The sequence below is a fragment of the Pongo pygmaeus genome, chromosome 11, assembly GCF_028885625.2.
Source record: "Pongo pygmaeus isolate AG05252 chromosome 11, NHGRI_mPonPyg2-v2.0_pri, whole genome shotgun sequence".
Classification (NCBI taxonomy): Eukaryota; Metazoa; Chordata; class Mammalia; order Primates; family Hominidae; genus Pongo; species Pongo pygmaeus.
In genome coordinates this window covers 106,583,692-106,604,873 of record NC_072384.2, presented here as the reverse complement: position 1 = coordinate 106,604,873, position 21,182 = coordinate 106,583,692, and the positions used below count along the sequence as shown (strand labels likewise).

Here is a 21,182-nt window from a genome sequence, read left to right as displayed (position 1 = left end):
AGACTCCCAAGTAGTTGGGACTACAGGTGCACGCCACCGCATCAGGCCAATTTTTTTTTTCTTTAGAGATGGGGTCTTGCTATGTGGCTAAGGCTGGTCTCAAACTCGTGGCCTCAAAGAATCCTCCCACCTCAGCCTTCCAAAGCACTGGGATTACAGGTATGAGCCACACCACGCCCAGTTCAAAGTAAAATTTTAAAAATAGTTGCTTCTGCTTATCAGGAGTAGATGTGGGCAAAGGAGTTGCAGGGGCAAGAAACTGCAAGTATAAAATCATGATAACATTTTCCCCCACATGAATTTAAAATTATGCATAGTGTGATTTTTAACTTCTCAGTTATAGTCTTTACATTGTATTCTTCCTTCATTCTAGTCTTTTCCACTTTACATTGTATAGAAACATTTGTAATACACCTCCTTCATACAGGCATAGCTGGGGTGTTTGTTTCCAATAATTCTCTACCAATTCTTGACATATTCTACTCCTTTCTCTTTTTTCTTTCTCTATTGCTCCTCTTTCTTTTTTACTCACACGTTTTTTTCTCCTCCTTTCTCTTTTCTTGCTAGTAGAAACACAATCGGTAGCCCTCAAAGAGTGCTTTTAACATCTGGTGATAATTGGGGCTGAAAATGCTACGAACGTCACCCTTGTTTCTTTCTTTAATTCAAAAATCATCCAAAGCTTATGTCCTCTAGAGATTTAACTTTAAAGAAAGAATTACTATTGCCTTTTAGACAATGAAGTCATCAATATGAAAACTATATTACTGGCCGAGCGCAGTGGCTCACACCTGTAATCCCAGTACTTTGGGAGGCTGAGGTGGGTGAATCACCTGAGGTCGGAGTTCGAGACCAGCCTGACCAACATGGAGAAACCCCGTCTCTACTAAAAATACAAAATTAGCCGGGCATGGTGGTACATGCCTGTAATCCCAGCTACTCGAGAGGCTGAGGCAGGAGAATCGCTTGAACCTGGGAGGCAGAGGTTGCTGTGAGCCGAGATCGCGCCACTGCACTCCACCCTTGGCAACAAGAGCAAAACACCGTCTCAAAAAAAAAGAAAAGAAAAAAAGAAAAGAAAACTATATTATTGAGCTGTTCTGTTTAAACTCAGACATTTTCACCAGTTAACTTGCAACAATAAAGCAATTTATATTCAAATAGAATAACTCTATAAGGAAGAATTTAGAGGCTGTGAATTCCACAGATCCTATTTTTTAAAATTAATTGGTAGTGTTCAAATATTAGGATATGGTAAGGGCTCCAGAAAATGTTGTAATGCTAGAGCACTACAAGTCCAATTGGATTAACTGTATGTTCTTATTTTCTGTATTATTGATGCAATTAGGGCCTTTCGGACCTGGGGAACCACCTCTCTCAGGTTTAACTCATTCCCAGAGATAACAAACAGCTTGCCTGCCAGCACGCCTTTGCTATGCAAACCAACCAATCACCTGTCCACCACTCCTAGCCATCTCCTTTTATCAGAACTCTACAGCCTGGGACACTATCCCCTGTCCTGTTTACTATAGCGCCAGGTACTAGACCACCAAGGACCCACCCTATAACTCAGAATTCGCTGAAACCATGCAAACTATCCAATCCTAAATTTGCACCACTTGCTTACTTTGTTTTGCCCATTCTTCCCTGAAAATTTCATAATAAAGGCTCTGCCAGCAGTTCCCCTCTCTCTACACTTCCTCACCCCAATTTGTCACTTCCCTGTGTGGCCCTGTGTAGTATGCCTGCCTCCCGTGTCTTGGGAATTGTGGGTATAATAAAAAATGTGCCGGGCATGGTAGCTCACACCTGTAATCCCACCACTTTGGGAGGCTGAGGTGGGCAGATCACGAGGTCAGGAGTTTGAGACCAGCCTGGCCAACATGGCAAAACCCCGTCTCTACTAAAACTAAAAAATTAGCCGGGAGTGTGGCACGTGCCTGTAATCCCAGCTACTCAGGAGGCTGAGGCAGGGAGAGTTGCTTGAATCCGGGAGGCAGAAGTTGCTGGGAGCTTAGATCGCACCACTGCACTCCAGCTTGGGCAACAGAGTGAGACTCCGTCTCAAAAAAAAAGAAAAGAAAAAGAAAAAACAGTATTCCTTCCTGGTGATCATTTGCGTGTCTGGTGTGTGTGCCTTACTACACCTGCTCAAAAACAAGGCCAGGGTATATTTTTAGAACAGTTAGTACAGCAAGCAAGCTAGGTGGTGTACACCACATGGAGACGATGAGTCTGTAGAGTGCTTAGTAACTGGCCCCAGCAGACAGCAGCCACTGCCTGAGAGGGCACCCCAGTGTTGGCACTTTGCTGCTTGCTGGCTACTGCTTGTGTTGTTTTTTAATGGGTATTACCATGATTTTTCAATCTAAAACTGGGGGGCTGGAAAAGCTGAGATCTCCCTGAGCTGTCTCATAGATTGCGGTGAAAAGCACCACGCTGTGTAGATTACCATACGGATCACCACGCACAGTGCCAAGCAGCAGAGAAGGAAGAGTGCAGAACCCTTGGCACATGAAAAACCCGTCCAAATCCCTGCACTGAGACCTGATCAAACAAGTTTGGCTTCTAGCAGCATAAGGCTGTGTCCCTAGAATGATCCCAGGCCCCTAAATAGTGCCTGCCTGAGAAAGCTAAATGCTGCCAGGAAAATTTACTATGTGCTCTAGCCAGCACACATCTGATGATAGCTCCTTGACCACCCTTTCTTAGGGCACTTACCAAAAAGTCCTCACAATTGTAACTCAGGAGCATCTCTCTCAAGGATCTGAGAGCCATTCCTTCAAAATATAATCATCAGGAAGGATAAGGCCTCTGTCTCCAAATCTCTGTGGGAGGATAGATCCCTAATTCAGATAACTGCCTGCTAGCAGACACAGCTGACCTAATCACATTTATATTGGCCAATGCTTTGTACTCTTTTCTTTGGAGCTTGGAAGTCATTTAATCTGGAAACATTATTCAATATATATGCTTAAATCACAAACAACAGTTCACAAGTATATATATATTGTTTCCTGGATAACACACTGAAGAGTCAAAAGTGATAAGAAGCACATTTAGAGCAATATCCCTAGAATTAAAATTAATTCTAGAACAATACCAAAGAGCCAAAATTATATTACTGTGCTTAACAATGCAAAAAGTGTACGTTTTCTCCATTCAGTTGGGCATTGATTATATATTACCCATATAGTATTTCAATCAGAATCAAAATTTTCAGATGCATTACCACTAATAATGGGAAAAGTTCTTAAACCTTGTTCCCCTCCAGCTCTAAGTTGGTACAAATGTTCTTTCATGTGCTGAGAAATATGGCAAATTCGCCCTTCTATGCCAGGTACTGCAATTACTGCTGATGGCTTATCTGATTCTTCCTCGAAGGCTGTTAATAATGATGATTTGTTCGTAGTAGTAATCAAATTCATTCAATGGCCTGAAAGACACTGCTTCCTTCCCTACAAAATTTTTATCGATTAAAAGTGATTCATGATGACTGTGGAAGGTACTTGTACAGTTTCTGTGTCAAACATTCAAGAACAACTATCAGGCATAACGTAACTATCTTTCCCATGTGCAATATATTGTTTATAGCAGCAAGAAGGTAAATTTTTTTCGTATGGTCCTTGAACTTTCACAGTATCTCTTATCATTCAGTGTCCCAGTTCTGCATCTGAACTGAGTCCAAATTCTATTCCAACAACTTGAGAAAAACTCCCACCAAAAGCTGAATATTTGTTAACCTCATTTTCAAGACCTTCAAGCAGCTGTGTCTGTGTTACTCTGACAACTAAAACTGGGGTCCACTATGAGAAGGATAGCCAAAAAATCATGCAAAGTGAAATTTCCCACTGGATGTATTCAATTAGATCTGGAAGTACCTGTATGAAGCAATGCTACATTGGCATGAATAGCTTCCAACGTGGCATTAGTTACCAAATTTCCAACGTTGCTTCGGTTCTTCTTAGAGTAATTTCACAGCTATTTAATTCCGTATCAATTGGGTGGAGAACTTCTAACATACACGTCCAAGAGGTTCAGAAGTAAATCTATCATCAACATTACTGAGAAATCAGATGAAGTACATTTGTTTCATAGATTCTTCCAAAATATTCACACCAAAATCAAACTCGTGGTTTCCAAAAACTGCAAAATCACCGGGTGCAGTGGCTCACACCTATCATTTTAGCACTTTGGGAGGCTGAGGCGGGAGGAGGATTGCTTGAGGCCAGGAGTTCAAAACTAGCCTGGTCGACATGGTGAGACCTCTGTCTCTATAAAATAAAATAATATAATATAACATAATATAATATAAAACGAAACATTAGTTAGGCGGTGTAGTGCGCGGGTGTCTGTGGTCCTAGCCACTCGAGAGGCTGAGGTGGGAGGATCGCTTGAGCTCAGGAGGCTGAGTCGGTAGTGAGCTGTGTTCCCACCAATGCACTCCAGCCTGGATGACAGAATAAGACCCTGTCTGAAAAAGCAAAACAAAAACTGCAAAATGTACTTCCGATTTGTTAATATAGGAATCGTATGCTTTCCTTTCGTTATGGTACTTAAAACTGAGGCATTTAAGCAATCGCCACTAAAAATCAATAGTGGATTCAGAAAATTGAAGTTTTTCACAGCTGCTGCAAATTTCCGTTTATTGGTTTACTATAAAGGAAATTACCACGTATGCAGATGAACAGCCAAAGGGAAGAGATACACAGGGCAAGTGCATGGTGGGAGCAGGAAGGTTCCACGTCCTCTCTGGGAGGACATCCTCCAGGAACCTCCACGTGCTTTGCTATCCGGAAGCTCCCCTTTGCACTTTTTCGCTTCCCCGACACTTCGGAGCTCCTTTATTCCCGTCTCCCTCATTCTTTCTTTAAAACACCCAAATCACCTCTGCCGAAATCGGAATAGAGCTCAGCTCCTTCCCTACTTTCAGTAGTTACTGAATAAAATCTGTTTTTTCACCACTTTAACTCACGTCCAGCTGTGTCTCTGACAAGGGTCTGTCTGGTACAGCAACTCGGGTCCGGATGGGAACCACCTACCTCCTGTAGTTTGGGTATCCAGTGGGGAATCGGATTCCACGTCCAGTGTCTGAACAAGCATTTATTCAGGCACATTGAGGACAGGTTTTCATTCTTACAATTCTTTTTGTCCCCCCAAGGCAGAGTTTCACTCTTGTTGCCCAGGCTGGAGTGCAATGGCGCGATCTTGGCTCACTGCAACCTCCACCTCCTGGGTTCAAGCAATTCTCCTGCCTCAGCCTCCCAAGTAGCTGGGATTACAGGCATGCGCTATGACGCCCGGCTAATTTTGTATTTTTTTAGTAGAGATGGGGTTTCAACTTGTTAGTCAGGCTGATCTCACACTCCAGACCTTAAGTGATCCACCCGCCTCAGCCTCCCAAAGTGCTGGGATTACAGGCATGAGCCACCGCGCCCCACCTGATTCTTACAATTCTGAGTATACTCTCAGAAGCTGGGTTAGAGTCCCAGGCTTCTTTGGAAAAGTACCTCCTAGGCTGGAAGTTCTTGCTGGCTCCTTGTTCTGATTGAAATTAATTCCCTGACTCCTGGAAAATTTTCTTTCCTGGCTCCTCACGACATCTTTCTGTTCTCTGTATTTGAGCCTGTTTCTCTCCCAGGAACTTGTCAGTCAACCGAAACTCCTGTTCCTTCAATCCTGCATCACCATGATGGTCCCAATACTGGCCGGGTTCTTTCTCTGTGGCAAAAGTTTACTGAAGATCTTGAATTACAATGGCCCTCTGGGGCTCCTCGGATATCCCCAAATTAATCCACCTAAAGGGACACCCAGAGCAAAAAGGAACAAAATTCTCAGATGCACGATGGTCTGCTTATTTAAGGAAGAAGCCAAAAAACAGTGAAATAATTCATACCTCACTCAAACCATTGAGGCTTTTACATCATGCCTTCAGAAACATGTTTTTAACCAAGAAAACCCCACAGCAATTCCATATCCTGCTCCCAGCTCTCTCCTGCATCCTTCTCTCCCAGAATGTCCTCCGCCAACTGAACCTCAATGCCCCTCAACTCCCTGTAACCTTAAGATTCACTGGGCCCTGATTTCCCACAGATGAAGCCAGGGTACAGCAGGCCCCTGTTCCCAAGCTAGATTGAGGAAAGAGACATAATTTTAAACTTCCGTCTTGGTCTGAATTACATGCCACCACCTGTGAAAGGAAAGGAAATGAAAAGGAAAATTTACTGAACAATTTAGAACTGTCCTGGGGTCATACTCTCCCTGACTTATATCAATGTAACCAGCTCTTGGTTGAACCCGGAGATGCCGCCTTCTGGTTTTAAAAAAAACCAAATGGACCACCATTTCCAGGGACCTTTTTTCCCAGCCTATCCCTGAACCCTTCTGAAGACTGAAAGAAATAAGAGATAAACTACTGGGAGGCATCCCTCAGTTCTATCCCCTTTGCTCTGCACAGTTTTGAGTATCTGACCAAAACCAATCAGCCATATACTCAAAACTGTATACAACAAAGGGATGAAACTATGGCAAACTATCATCATCGACTGAAGACAACAAGGAAGGAGCATTCGGGGTGGGTACTGATTTCCCCAAAAAACCTCTGTTCTGGCCACTATAACATGGTAAATGGTCTCAGGCTGGAGTTCACACATCACAAAAAAATAATATCAATGCCTGGGCGTGGTGGCTCAAGCATGTAATCCCAGCACTTTGGGAAGCTGAGGCGGGCAGATCACGAGGTCAGGAGATCGAGACCAGCCTAACCAACATGGTGAAACCCCATCTCTACTAAGAATACAAAAATTAGCTGAGTGTGGTGGCGCACGCCTGTAATCCCAGCTACTCAGGAGGCTGAGGCAGGAGAATCACTTGAACCCAGGAGGGGGAGGTTGCAGTGAGCCAACATCGTGCCATTGCACTCCAGCCTGGGTGACAGAGTGAGACTCTGTCTTAAAAAAAAAAAAAAAAGAAAAGAAAAGAAAAAGAAAAAATAATATCAACTAGAAAAATGCAGACATGTATGAGCTTCAGACGTTAGTCCAACAGTATAAAGGTAGCATTTCCAAAGAACTGGAAAATACAAAGGTTTGTGGCAATGCAATCAATGTAATTACAACAATTAGAAAAACCCTAAGATTTTAACCCATGGGGCAAGCTCCAAAATCATGGGTTCCCAGTGATCTGGAAGCTTGTCAATACTGTAAAGAAAAAGAAGACTGGGTCCAGAATTGCCCAGCTCTCAAGAGGAGGGAAAACTTTCAGGGCCCTTCTCGTAGAAAATCACTGACTCCCCTCCAAGGAAGTAAATGTCCAGCACTTTCAACTGCTACCAGACTCAAAGTTGAAAGGCACTTCACCATGTTTATTTATTTATTTATTTATTTATGAGACAGAGTCTCGTTCTGTCGCCCAGGCTGGAGTGCAGTGGCACGATCTCAGCTCACTGCAACCTCCACCTCCTGGGTTCAAGTGATTCTCCTGCCTCAGCCTCCCAAGTACCTGGGACTACAGTCACGCGCCACCACAGCCGGCTAATTTTTGTATTTTTAGCAGAGACGGGGTTTCATCATGTCCTTGTGATCCGCCTGCCTCAGCCTCCCAAAGTGCTGGGATTACAGACGTGAGCCACCATGCCTGGCCCACGTTTCTTATTGATACCAATACCTGGACTGCACAATCATCTACCCTTAACACCACCCACCACCCCGGTTCCTGTGCTCCTTCCTCAGCATTACTAGACTTTTTCAGCGGCAGGTTTTGATCATGTGTCTCACGATTTGCCTTTCTCAACCTCTTAATGTTTTCGGGGGGCCTCTTAAAGCTCAGCACAACTTTTTTTCTCAACTATCTTACCCCTGTAAATCTGTTAAGAAGGGATCTTTTCAGGAATTGCAGTATCAAAATTCACTGTGCCCACAAGGGACCCCTCTCAAACTCTGCCCCCTCCCCATGTCTGTCCCCTAATGGCTTTGTCTGACTTCTCTGAGTTCCTCTTCCCTCTTCAACCTAGCAATGCTCTGCTAAGGACTTACATCGACTGTTAGACAAAATCCTTCCTTTGTGGGCAACAAACTCCACTGGTACATGGCCCGCAGAATTCCTTAAGGTGGAAACAGATCTTCCCACGCTCCTCCCCAAACTGCCCAAAATCATTTAAAACCATGGGGACTTGAAGGGCTCCACCCAATAACCCAAGATTTATTAGACAAAAAAAAGGCTAATCTCCACTTCTATCCTAGGCAACACTCCCATTATGGCCACTACAAAGCCAAACGGAAGAGGATTTTCAGCCAGTCCAAGATCTGAGAGCTTTCAATAAAACTGTCAAACCCAGATTTCCCCTGATGCCCAACCCTAATACTATGCTGGCGGTGATCCCTTCCAAAATCTAATATTTCACCTGTCATCAATTTGCGTTCAGATTTTTTCAGCATCCTTTTTCATAAAGATTCCAAGTATTTGTTTTTCTTCACAATCAACAGTATATCTGGACAACAATATATCTGGACAGTTATGCCCCAAGGATTTACTGAGGGTCCTATTTAAGGGACTTAAAATATGCAGGAAACTCCACTTTATTTCAATATGTGGATGATGTTCTATCTCCTGCCCATTATGACAGTGCTCTTCTGAACCCTTAAGGCATTAGCAATAAAGGGCCACCAGGTGGCTAAAGACAAAGTTCTGCATTCAATATCTGGGTCATGATATCTCAGCCACAGGAAAAACTATCTCCACAGACTGGGATTCTACTATTCAACAGTTTACTCTGCCAGAAACAAAAAGACAATAGAGAGGATTTTTGCGTCAGAAACTGCATGATCTCTCTGTAACTGCCTTGCCCCCTATGCCCACCTGGTCACCCAGGACCCCCTATCCAAAGATGCTTTTGAGAACCTTAAGAGCTCTTTGTTTTTGATCTGTCTGACTAGCCGGGTGTCCCCTTCCTCCTGAAGCTGCGAGCTCCGTCAAAAAGGACAACCTACTCTGATAGAGGAGGATCGCTCTTCGATAGAGGGTATATGAGTAGCTGCACTCCCCTGTTAGAACCTCCAAACAGGCTCTCAAAGGCTCTCTAATTTCACGTCCCACCTTGGACTTTCTGATTACTCCCTACTTTCTTCCATGTGGATTTCTCCCTACCTTTTTCCAAGTGGCCAGACAGCCCCGCTTCAAGAATGCTCTCCATGCTTGAAGTCTGCAGGCATCGGTACCCTCAGACGCCCTCCCTCCTGCCAAGATGCCCTAGAGCAAGTTCCCTGCAGCTGAAGGGGCAGTGAAGGAAGAGCCAAAGTGAAGACTGGTGAGGTTATCAGCTAAAACCGCCCCTACAAAAGTGAAAACAAATCCAAAACAGGCAGCAGAAAAGGATAAATCTTCACAGAAACAAACAAAAAAATGCAAAGAAAAGTGTAAGACAAACAGGCCAAAGTAGCTGCCCCAGAAAGTAAAGATTTTCCTGCAGAAAATGGAGAAACTGAAAATAAGGAGAGTCCAGCCTCTGCTGAAGCAGGAGAGAAAGAAGCCAAGTCTGGTTAATATCCTACACCCTTGTCTTATCAGTGGTCCCTGTCTTCCTTCTTGTGCAATTCTGATAAATATTTTTATCAAATACTATATTTTGTAAACACATAAGTAGCTCTGTAATTTTTTTTTTTTTTTGAGACGGGTTTTGCTGTCACCCAGACTGGGGTGCAATGGCATGATCATAGCTCACTGCAGCCTTAATTCCTGGGCTCAAGCGCTCTTCCCACCTCAGCCTCCCAAGTAGCTGGGAGTGTAGACATGAGTCACCATGCCCAGCTATTTATTTATTTTGATTTTTGATTTTTGAAGAGATGGAGGGGTCTCACTACATTGCCTGGGCTGGTCTCGAACTCCTGGCCTCAAGCAGTCCTCCCATCTCGGCCTCCCAGTGTGCTGAGATTAAAGGCATGAGGCACTGCATCCAGCCTATAAATATTTTTAAGAAGGAAGAACTAAGATTTTTAAAATGTAAATACTTTTTTTGTTTGTTTTTGAAACCGGCTTTTGCTTATCACCCAGGCTAGAATGCAGTGGCAAGAACACGGCTCACTGCAGCCTTGACCTCCTGGGCTCAAGGAATCCTTCTGCCTCAGGGTCCTGAAGAGCTGGGACTACAGGCATGCACCACTGTGCCCGGCTAATTGTTTTTATTTTTTGTAGAAACGGGTTTTTGCCATGTTGCTCAGGCTGGTCTTGAACTCCTGGGCTCAAGCAATCCTCCCACCTCAGCCTCCTAAAATGCTGGGATTACAGGCTTGAGTCACTGCATCTGGCCTAAGTGCTTTTTATTTTTATTCATTTATTTATTTTTGAGACAGAGTCTTGCTCTGTCGCCCAGGCTGGAGTGCAGTGGCACAATCACTGGAACCTCCGCCTCCCAGGTTCAAGTGATTCTCCTGCCTCTGGGACTACAGGCGTGTGCCACCATTCCCCAGCTATTTTTTTTTATTTTTAGTAGAGATGGGGTTTCACCGTGTTAGTGAGGATGGTCTCGATCGCCTGACCTCATGATCTGCCTGCCTCAGCTTCCCAACTAAGTGCTTTTTTTAAAAAAGAGGCAAAATCATATGCTGTTTATTTTTTATACAACCAGAAAACGGTGGAATATAAATTATGGGAGCACTTTACTGTTGTGGGTGTCAACTTAACAAACCATAGATGGAGAGAGTAGTTTTATATCCTGTAATACAAAGCTGTAGGGAATTCTTATAATTTTATGTTGCCTGGCATCCACTTTGAATATAAGTTGGACTTTCTCGTATTGAATATAAGTTGGACTTTCTCGTACCAGAAGCAGGGCTTAGTCGCCCTTGACACCGTTTCCAGTTCTCAACTCTCCACCTCCTCTCAGTTTCTCAAGGTAGATGATCCAGCAATCTACTTCATACACCACCTCCTGGTGACCACCTCCCTAGAGGACAGCTAGGCACAACCTACTAGACTCACCCACTGGCTCCCACACCCTGCATAGACTGCACAGATATGTCACAGTGCCCCCTCCCAGTCACAGCGTGCATGCCCCCACAGAATTCATGCCTGCTTGCTCTAAACCCCCTATGGGGACCAGGTGCAGAGGCTCACACCTGTAATCCCAGCACTTTGGGAGACCGAGGTAGGTGGATCACCTGAGGTCAAGGTGTTCAAGACCAGCCTGGCCAACATGTTGAAACCCCACCTCTACTAAAAATACAAAAAATTAGCCAGGCGTGGTGGTGGCCACCTGTAATCTCAGCTACTCGGGAGGCTGAGGCAGGAGAATCGCTTGAACTGGGGAGGCAGAGGTTGTAGTAAGCGGAGATCATGCCCCTGCACTCTAGCCTGGACAACAAGAGCCAAATCCCGTTTTTTAAAAAAAACAAAAACTCCCCACGGGAAACCTGCTTGGGTGATGCCCTGGACCCCTCTAAAGGCTTGGCCCACAGTTCCCCTGCACACTCTTGCTCGCTCCCCACCCGCTGCCTGAGCGTGCATGTCCCAGATGGCTCCCTGCTTCCTGCTGGCCCTGCAAGGCATGCTGTCCTCTTCTCTCTGGGATCTGTCAGTGACATACTGCTTTTTTTGTTGTTGTTATTTCACATGTTTCGTTGTGTTACCTCCGCTGTGTCTCACCTGAGCTAAACACTGGAAGCGAACCCTCCTGCCAGTCAGGGCTCTTAGAGGGAGTATTCCGGCTTCAGCGGAATAAACTGGACACAGGTCAGACAAGAGCCACAAGGGCACCTGCCCATATAAACAAGCTTCCTGTGAGAGGGACACCTGGATACAGGCTGGACAATCAGGCATTAGGTCAGGATAAAGAAGTATTCTGTGAAAAACACAATATAAGCATCCCCTTCAGGGCAGCCCCTTCAGGACAGGCTAGATTTCATAGCTACTCTGTCTCAGGAGCAAATTAGAGGAAAGATCAAATTAGAGAAAAATACAACTGGCGCAGCAAGCAGGGTGTGTGGTCACAACCACAAGGGGCACAACAAAATGCCTTTGATCCGCGTGTAGCTTGCTGTGGCTCTCCCCCATGGCTAGCACCAAGTGGAGAAGCAGAACTGCTTGCTGGAGGGGTGTGCTGCTGCTATGCGGGCTGCATAAAGCCCTCTGCTGTCTGTTGTTCGCCGTGTCCGCCCTGAAGTGTGAGGTTGCCATTATCAACCTAAGTCCTCCCAAAGAGAGCCATGCGACCAGGCACCTCTGGTCTAACAAGAATAGACCACATAGCAGCTCCTGATTGACTAAGGTTAAAGACAAGACAGATTAAAGACCAGGTCCTCCCTGCCTCGAGCCAAGGAGAGCTGATGGGCATGGAACAATTGCAAGATTGCTATCTCCGCCCAAGGTGGGGCTGAATGCTAAAGTGAACTAGGAAAGTAACACCCATAGCAAAGGAAGGAGTCTTCGCTCACCCCTCCCATCCCCGACCTCCTACTACACCGCGCACCCCCCCCACCACCACCCCTCCCCGCCCCTGGCCTACGTGTCCTAACCCCAGTGGGAGGAATAATCTCACAACAGGAAACCAATGGCACCACCAAAGGTGAAATACCGCCCAGGCCTGGGATCACTAGGTTGGGACCTTACCTTATTTCTTTTGCTCTCTGTCAGAGCTACCGGCTACCACCAGGAGCTTGTCAGGTGAACATCAAGACAGAGGGGGAAAAATGGTAGTTGTCTAGAAATAAAAGTCATTCTAAATATTTTACTTTCAAAAGCGGTTGGGGTGCGGGGGGCAAGTGGGCGTGATGGCTCACGCTTGTAGTCCCAGCTACTCGGGCGGCTGGGGCGGAAGGATCGCTTGAACCCAGGAGTTCAAAGCCGCAGTGAGCTATGATCGCACCAATGTTTTCCAGTCTGGCTGACAAAGCAAGACCCTGTCTCTAAAAAAAAGAAGAAGAAAAAGAAAGAAAAGAAAACCACTCCTTAATCTTTACTCTCCCTGTCAGAATTGTATGCACTCGGCCGGGGTGTGGTAGCTCACGCTTGTAATCCCAGCACTTTGGGAGGCTGAGGCAGGAGGATCATTTGAGGTCAGGAGTTCAAGACCAGCCTGGCCAACATAGTGAAACCCCGTCTGCACTGAAAATACAGAAACTAACCAGGCATGGTGTCACTCACCTATAATCCCAGCTATTCGAGAGGCTGAGGCAGGAGACGCTTGAACCTGGGAGGCAGAGGTTGCAGTGAGCCGAGATCGCGCCACTGCACTCCAGCCTGGGTATGGATTGAGATTCTGTCTCAAAAAAAAAAAAAAAGATTATGTGCACTCAGTAATATCTTTGGTTATGGTAGTCCATAACCAAAGTTATTTCCTAATAACTTTGTTAATATGCCGCGGAAGATTGAAAATTTGAGCAGAAAATGGAGAAGTTGGGACCCTTGGGCACTGTTGGTAGGAATGTAAAATAATATAGCCATTATGGAAAACAATATGTAGGGCCCTTAAAAAAAATGAGCCAGTCACAAAAGGACTCCTATGAAGGATCTAAAGGAGTCAAATAGCCAGGTGTTGTGGCGCACACCGTAATCCAGCTATTTGAAAGACTGAGATGGTAGGATTGATTGAGCCCAAGGAGGTGGAGCCCACCATGAGCTGTGATCCCACCACTGCATTCCAGCCTGGGGGACAGAGTGAGACCGAGTCTCTAAAACAAACAAAAACAAAAATGGCCAGGCACAGTGGCTCATGCCAGTAATCCCAGCCATGAGGGACGATCCCTTGAGGCCAGGAGTTTGAGACCAGCTACGGCAACATAGAGAAACTCTGTCTCTATAAAAGATTTAAAAATTAGCAGGATGTGGTGGTGAGTGCCTGTAGTCCCAGCTACTTGGGAAGCTGATGTAGGAGGATCACTTGAGTCCAGGAGTTCGAGGCTGCAGTGAGCTGTGATCACAATACTGCACATGCACTCCAGCCTGGGTAACAGAGTGAGACCCTGTCTGAAAAAAAAAAAGAGAGAAAGAAAGAAAAGAAAGACTAAATAAGGTAGTCAAAATCACAGAAACAGTAGAAAGAGGTTACCAAAGGCCAGAAAGAGGGAAGGAGAATCAGTGTTTGCTATTTATAGACTTTTAGGTTTGCAAGAAGAAAAAGTTCCGGGGATTTGTTGCATAATAATGTGAATATACTTAACATTACATTACTGTACGCTTAAAATGGTAAATATGGCAAATTTAATGTTATGTATTTATTGCTACAAGTTTTAAAATCTTGAAAAGAGGAGGGAGAACAATGGACAGACTGGTTTCTAGGGCCTTCTCTGTGGGCTCCAAGCTACAGTTCATTATCTTGGAGAAGCAGCAATTTGCTGAGAGAGCATCAGGCCCTAAAATTCATGATTTACTAGCCGGGCGCGGTGGCTCACGCCTGTAATCCCAGCACTTTGGGAGGCCAAGGCGGGTGGATCACGAGGTCAGGAGATCGAGACCATCCTGGCTAACACGGTGAAACCCCATCTCTACTAAAAATACAAAAAATTAGCCGGGCGTGGTTGCAGGTGCCTGTAGTCCCAGCTACTCGGGAGGCTGAGGCAGGAGAATGGCCTGAACCCAGGAGGCGGAGCTTCCAGTGAGCCGAGATCGCACCGCTGCACTCCAGCCTGGGCGACAGAGTGAGACTCCATCTCAAAGAGAGAAAAAAAAAATCATGATTTACTAAGACTCAGACTCTCAGTTTTTACACAATTGGGGATGCACCCTATAGCGCAGAATCTGCTGAAACAATGCAAACTATCCAATCCTAAATTTGTGCCATTTGCTTACCTTGCTTTGCCCATTCTTTCCTGAGAAATCCACAATAAAGAGTCTGCCAGTGCTTTCCCTCTCTCTACGCCTGCTCATTCTGCTTTGTCACTTCCCTGTGTGGCCCTGTGTGGAGTGACCCACTCCCATGTCTTGGGGACTGTGAGTATAATAAAATATGACTTGTCCGTTGGCAATCATTTGCGTGTCTGTGCATCTTACTATACCTGCTCAAAACAAGACTGGGGCATATTTTAGGACAACTGGAGCAGCAAGGAGGACATGGACACCAGATGAAGATGATGAGTTCATAGAGTGCTCTGGGCTTAGTAACGCGCCCAGCAGACTGTGGCCACTGCCCAAGAGGGCACCGCCAGTGTTGGCAGCGTGATGGCTACTGCTTGCGTTGTTTTCTATTGAGCATTGCCATGCTGTTGCGGCCTAAAGATGGGGAACTGGAAAAGCTGAGTCCCCAGGGAGCTACCGTGGAGAGTGCCGCATATGGTAGCGCAGGCGGCTCCAAGTCGTGTAGAGTGCCGCCGGCGGTATTGCATGCAATAGCGTGCTGCGAACGGTTCCAACACAGGAAGACCGGGGTGTGTGGTCCCATAAAGAATTCCAAGACAAAAAAAACTGCGACCTGCCTTCACTGAAAGAATCCCAAGATGAAAAGACTGGAGCATATTGTACCCCTAAAGAACTGCAAGACGAGAAGACTGGGGTGTACAGCACCGCAAATGATTCCAAGACAAAAAGTGGGGGAATACAGTACCTCCAAAGATTCCAAGACAAAAAAACTGGGGCAACTGGAAGTAACCAAGATGACTCTCAATAGGTGAACATAAATGTTTAAAACTGTGGTACCTTGAAAAAAACAGGGGCATACGGTCTCCCAGATAATTCCAAGATTAACCGGGAGTATGGTACCCCAAAGGATTCTAAGATGAAAAGACTGCGGTGCACGGTACTGCAAAGAATCCTGAAACAATAACACTGGGGCATACGATTCCCCAAAGACCCCAAAACGAAAAGATTGGGGCATCCATCCCCGAAAACAATTCCAAGACAGATGATTGAGACTTATAGTCCCTGAAATAATTCCAAGATGAAGAGACACTTCCAAGATGACAAGATAATTCCAAGATGACACCGCGAACGATTACCACACAAAAAGATTAGGGAGTCCAGCATTGCAAATGAACCCAGGATGGAAAGGCAGGGGCATGCGATCTCTCAAAAGATTCCAGGATGAAAAGACTGGGGCATATAGCTCTGCAAATAAGTCCAAGACAAAAAGACCGGGCATAGGGTCTCTGGAAAGATTCCAAGATGGGAAAGACTGGGGCATAATAAAGTGTCCCCAAAGATTTGAAGAGTACAGCCCTGCAAGTGATTCCAAGATGGAAACACTGGGGCACACGGTCCCCCAAAGAATTCCAAGATGAAAGAACTGGGGCGTATGACACTACAAATGATTCCAAGACGAAAAGACTAGGGAATGGCTAGGCACAGTGGCTCATGCCTGTAATCCCAGGACTTTGGGAGGCCTAGGCAGGCGGAACACGAGGTCAGGAGATGGAGACCATCCTGGCTAACACGGTGAAACCCCATCTCTACTAAAAATCCAAAAAATTAGCCGGGCATGGTGGCAGTTGCCTGTAGTTCCAGCTACTCCGGAGGCTGAGGCAGAAGAATCGCTTGAACCCGGGAGGCGGAGGTTGCAGTGAGCCGAGATCACGCCACTGCACTCCAGCCTGGGCGACAGAGCGAGACTCCATCTAAAAAAAAAAAAAAAAAAAAGACTAGGGAGTAAAGCACTGCAAATGATTCCAAGATAAAAAGACTGGAGTATATGGTTCCCTGAAAAATTCCAAAATGAAAAGACTGGGGTATATAGTCCCCCAAATAATTCCAAGGAAAAAAAACTAGGAAATACCGCACTGCAAACGATTCCAAAATTAAAAGACTGGGGTGTATGACACTGCAAATGATTCTAAGACAGAAAGACTGGGGCACACAGTCTCCCAAAAGATTCCAAGATGAAAAGACTGGGGTGTACAATGTCACAAAGAATTCTAAGACAAAAAGACTGGGGCATACGGACTCCCAAAAGATTCGTAGATTAAAAGACTGGGGTGTATAGTCCCCCCAAAGAGTTCCAAAATGAAAAGATTGGGGCAGATGGCACTGCAAACGATTCCAAGACAAAAAGATTGGGATATACGATCTCACAAAAGATTCCGAGATGAAAAAACTGGTGAATACAGTCGCCAAAGAATTCCAAAATGAAAAGACGGGGGCATAAGCTGCCCCTAAAGATTCCAAGACAAAAAGTCTGGGGCGTATGGCACTGCAAAAGATTCCAAGATGAAAAGACTGGAACATAGCTTTTCCCAAAAGATTTCATGATGAAAACATTGGGGTGTGCAGTCCACCAAATAATTCCAAGATAAAAAGACTAGCGCATACAACACTGCAAATGACTCCAAGATAAAAGACTGGGGCATTTGATACCCCAAAATATTCCAAGGTGAAATGACTAGGTCATAGGGCATTGCAAGCGATTCCAAGCCATAAAAACTGGAGCATACAATCTCCCAAAACATTCCAAGATGGAAAGACTGGTGAATACAGTATTCCAAATAATCCCACAACAAAAAGACTGGGGCATACGGTCTCCCAAAAGATTCCAAGATGAAAAATGGATGCATACGATCCCGCAAAGAATTCCAAGACGAAAAGACCAAGGGTACAGTATCCCAAAGGTTTTCAAGACGAAAAGATTGGGGTGTACAGCACTGCAGACAACGCCAAGACAAAAGCACTAGGGCAATACGGTCCGCTAAAGGATTCCAAGATGAAAAGATTGGGTGTACAGTTCCCCAGAGAATTTCAAGACGAAAAGATCAAGGAGTACGGTACTGCAAACAATTGCAAGACAAACAGACCGGGACAGTCGAGCGCCGTGGCTCACGCCTGTAATCCCAGCACTTTGGGAGGCCGAGGCGGGCGGATCACGAGGTCAGGAGATGGAGACCATCCTGACCAACATGGTGAAACCCCATCTCTACTAAAAATACAAAAATTAGCCGGGCATAGTGGCGCGTGCCTGTAATCCCAGCTACTCGGGAAGCTGAGGCAGGAGAATCGCTTGAACCCCGGAGGCGGAGGTTGCAGTGAGCCGAGCCGAGATCGCGCCACTGCACTCCAGCCTGGCGAGAGCGAAACCCCGTCTCAAAAACAAAACAAAACAAAACAAAACAAAAAAAACCCGGAGCATACGGTCTCCCAAATGATTCCAAAACAAAATGACTCGGGCGTATGGCCTCCAAAGAATCCCAAGATGAAAACCTAGGGCATCAGGCACCACTAAAGATCCCAAGACAGGCCGGGCGCGGTGGCTCACGCCCGTAATTCCAGCACTTTGGGAGGCCGAGGCGGGCGGATCACCTGAGGTCAGGAGTTTGAGACCAGCCTGACCAATACGATGAAAACCCCGTCTCTACTAAAAACGCAAAAAGTAGCCGGGCATGGTGGCATGCGCCTGTAATCCCAGCTACGCGGAAGGCTGAGGCTGAAGAGTCACTTGATCCCAGGAGTTGGAGGTTGCAGTGAGCCGAGATCGCGCCATTGCACTCCAACCCGGGCAACAAGAGCGAAACTCCGTCTCAAAAAAAAAAAAAAAAAAAAAAAAAAAAAAATCCAAGACAAAAAGACTGAGAAAGACTGAGGCGTATGGTACAGCAAATGATTCCAAGATGAGGAGTGAGGCATAGTGTACTACAAAGAGTCAAACGTGAGTAGAGTGTAGCACAAGGTATGACATACAATAGAGTGCCGGAAAACGGAACACGAACAGTTCCGAGATGCTGAGAGTGCCGCCTACTGTCTCACATAGACATCCAGATCCCAGGCTGTGCTCGGGGGCTCCCGCCTGGAATCCCAGCACTTCCAAGAGTCCGAGTGGGAGGATCGCTCGAGTCCAGGTGTTTGAGACCAGCATGGGCAACAAAGCGAGACCCCGTCTCTACAAAAAAAAAAGGAAATTAGCTAGGCATGGTGATGCGTGCCTTTAATCCTAGCAACTCGAGGATGAGGCAGGACGATCACTCGAGCCCAAGAGCTCGAGGTTACAGCGAGCTATGATTGCACCACTGCACTCCAGCCTGGGTGACCCTGTCTCAAAAGAAAAGAAAAGCCCGCGGGGCAGGGTGGCCCATGCCTGTAATCCCAGCACTTTGGGAGGCTGAGGCAGGAAGATCACTTGAACCCAGGCGTTTGAGACTCACTTGGGCAACATGGCAAGACTTCATCTCTACAAAAAGTCCAAAATTAACTGGGCATGGTAGTGTGTGCCTGTAGTCCCAGCTACGGTGAGGGGATTGCTTGAGCCAGGGAGGTCGAGGCTTCAGTGAGCAGTGATTGTGCCACTACACTCCAGCCTGGGTGACAGAGCCAGACCCTATGTCAAAAAAAAAAAAAAAAAAAAATCCCACCTAGAGACAGCATAGAACTTCTGTGCACTTTTCTATGTAGCTTGTCCTATGCATCACTCCCATCTGGCTGCCTCTGAGTTCTAGCCTTTGTAATAAACTGCAAATATAGGGAGTTAACTATTTTCCTGAGTTCTCCAAGCTGATATAGTAAATTAACGAATGTGAGAAGCAGTCATAGGAACCCTGGATTCCTGTTGGCTATAAGAACAGGTTACAACCAGGCATCTGAAATGGGGGCAGTCTTGACTGAGCCCTTGACCTGTGGTTTCTGTACTATCGCCAGATAGAGTTAGAGTCAGAATTAAGTTGATTCATAGGACACTACTTGATGTCTATAGAGACCTGGAAAATTGTTTGCTGTAGGAAAAACTGAATCTTGTGGCAGAAATATTAAGAATATCGTGAAAGTATAGAAAAAAAGTTTGTGGCCAGACACGATGGCTCACACCTGTAATCCCAACACTTTTCAAGGCTGAGGCAGACAGATCACTTGAGGTCAGGTGTTCAAGACCGGCCTGGCCAACATGGCAAAACCCCGTCTCTACTACAAATACAAACATTAGCCAGGCCTGATGGCACACATCTATAATCTCAGCTACTTGGGAGGTTGACGCACGAGAATTGCTTGAACCAGGGAGGCAGAGTTTGCAGGGATCCCAGATTATACCACTGCACTCCAACCTGAGCCACAGAGCAAGGCTCTGTCTCAAAAAAAAAAAAAAAAGTTGTTTGTCCCATCATATACACAGTCTCTGGCATATAGTAATCTATTACTATAATTTCCTTTTCTAGCTCCGGTCCCCTCCAATTCCCTATCTTCCTTCTATTTCTAGTGTCCTTCTAGTTTCTATTTTCTTATTCTCAGCCCAACATAGATACCAAATATAATACACTGATCACAGGCACGAGAAAAATTTTTTAGCACAATCAGTTCTCATTTCTTTATTTGTGATCTGGGGAAGAAACCCATGAGTAGATCATTCTAGGTTTGCTGTATAAAGGACACAAGATAATGCATGTAAGTGCCTAGCATAGTGTCGGGCTCATAGGAAAAGCTATGCAATAGTAAAAGTGCGCAATATCATTGTAATAACCTTACATGATTAATCCTTTTATTAGAATGTATTATGAAATATTTCAAACAACTAACATGACTTTGTTGAAACTTAGCAATTTCTTTTTCTTTTTCTTTTTCTTTTTTTTTTTTTTTTTTTCTGAGACAGAGTTTCGCTCTTGTTGCCCAGGCCGGAGTGCGATAGCACTATCTCGGTTCACCGCAACTTCCACCTCCCAGGTTCAAGCAATTCTCCTGCCTCAGCCTCCTGAGTAGCTGGGGTTACAGGCATGCGCCACCATGCCCAGCTAATTTTGTATTTTTAGTAGAGACAGGGTTTCTCCATGTTGGGCAGGCTGGTCTCAAACTCCCAACCTCAGGTGATCCGCCCGCCTCGCCCTCCCAAAGTGCTGCTATTACAGGCATGAGCCACTGTGCCTGGCGAAACGTAGCAATTTCTTGGGCTTCTAGTAATTTAGTGATCAATGGCTCCAATCAGAGAGTTCATTTGATGATATTATTTTAGGTTTATCTTGAGACTACTGTGAGCAACAAAATAATGGTTTCTTGCTGTTACAGTAAAGCTACACTGTGCTCATATTCCTTCCTTAACAAGTGGGATGTGCTGATCCTGTGATAATTTTCTATTAAAGGAGTTAATTTATTTTGCAGCAAATAATTTGTGGAGATGAGTTCATTTTCTGTGATGAATATCAGTACAACATAACCAGGTTACTTGCTATGATCTCACTGAGCTGCTATAATCCAACTGGCTAAAGAACTCATCAACTGTATACCTCAGCAAGAAAGAAACCCAACTTTTCCAAAGAAATTCTGTTGGGACACTCTCTTAAGTTTGATGAATACGTTATTTA

At 45.4% G+C, this 21,182-nt stretch overlaps 1 long non-coding RNA gene across 1 annotated transcript in view; it reads right to left on the bottom strand.

Annotated features, from left to right (window-relative positions):
- Window positions 1-2,927: 2,927 nt before the first annotated feature.
- Window positions 2,928-21,182, bottom strand: part of LOC129031972 (uncharacterized) — a 67,091-nt gene continuing 48,836 nt past the window's right edge. Inside the window, exons 3-6 of the long non-coding RNA XR_008501162.2 lie at window positions 13,135-13,249; window positions 12,601-12,691; window positions 9,145-9,329; window positions 2,928-5,798 (exon numbers count right to left, since the gene is read on the bottom strand). This is a non-coding gene — a long non-coding RNA (uncharacterized LOC129031972). The remainder of the gene's footprint in view (window positions 5,799-9,144; window positions 9,330-12,600; window positions 12,692-13,134; window positions 13,250-21,182) is intronic.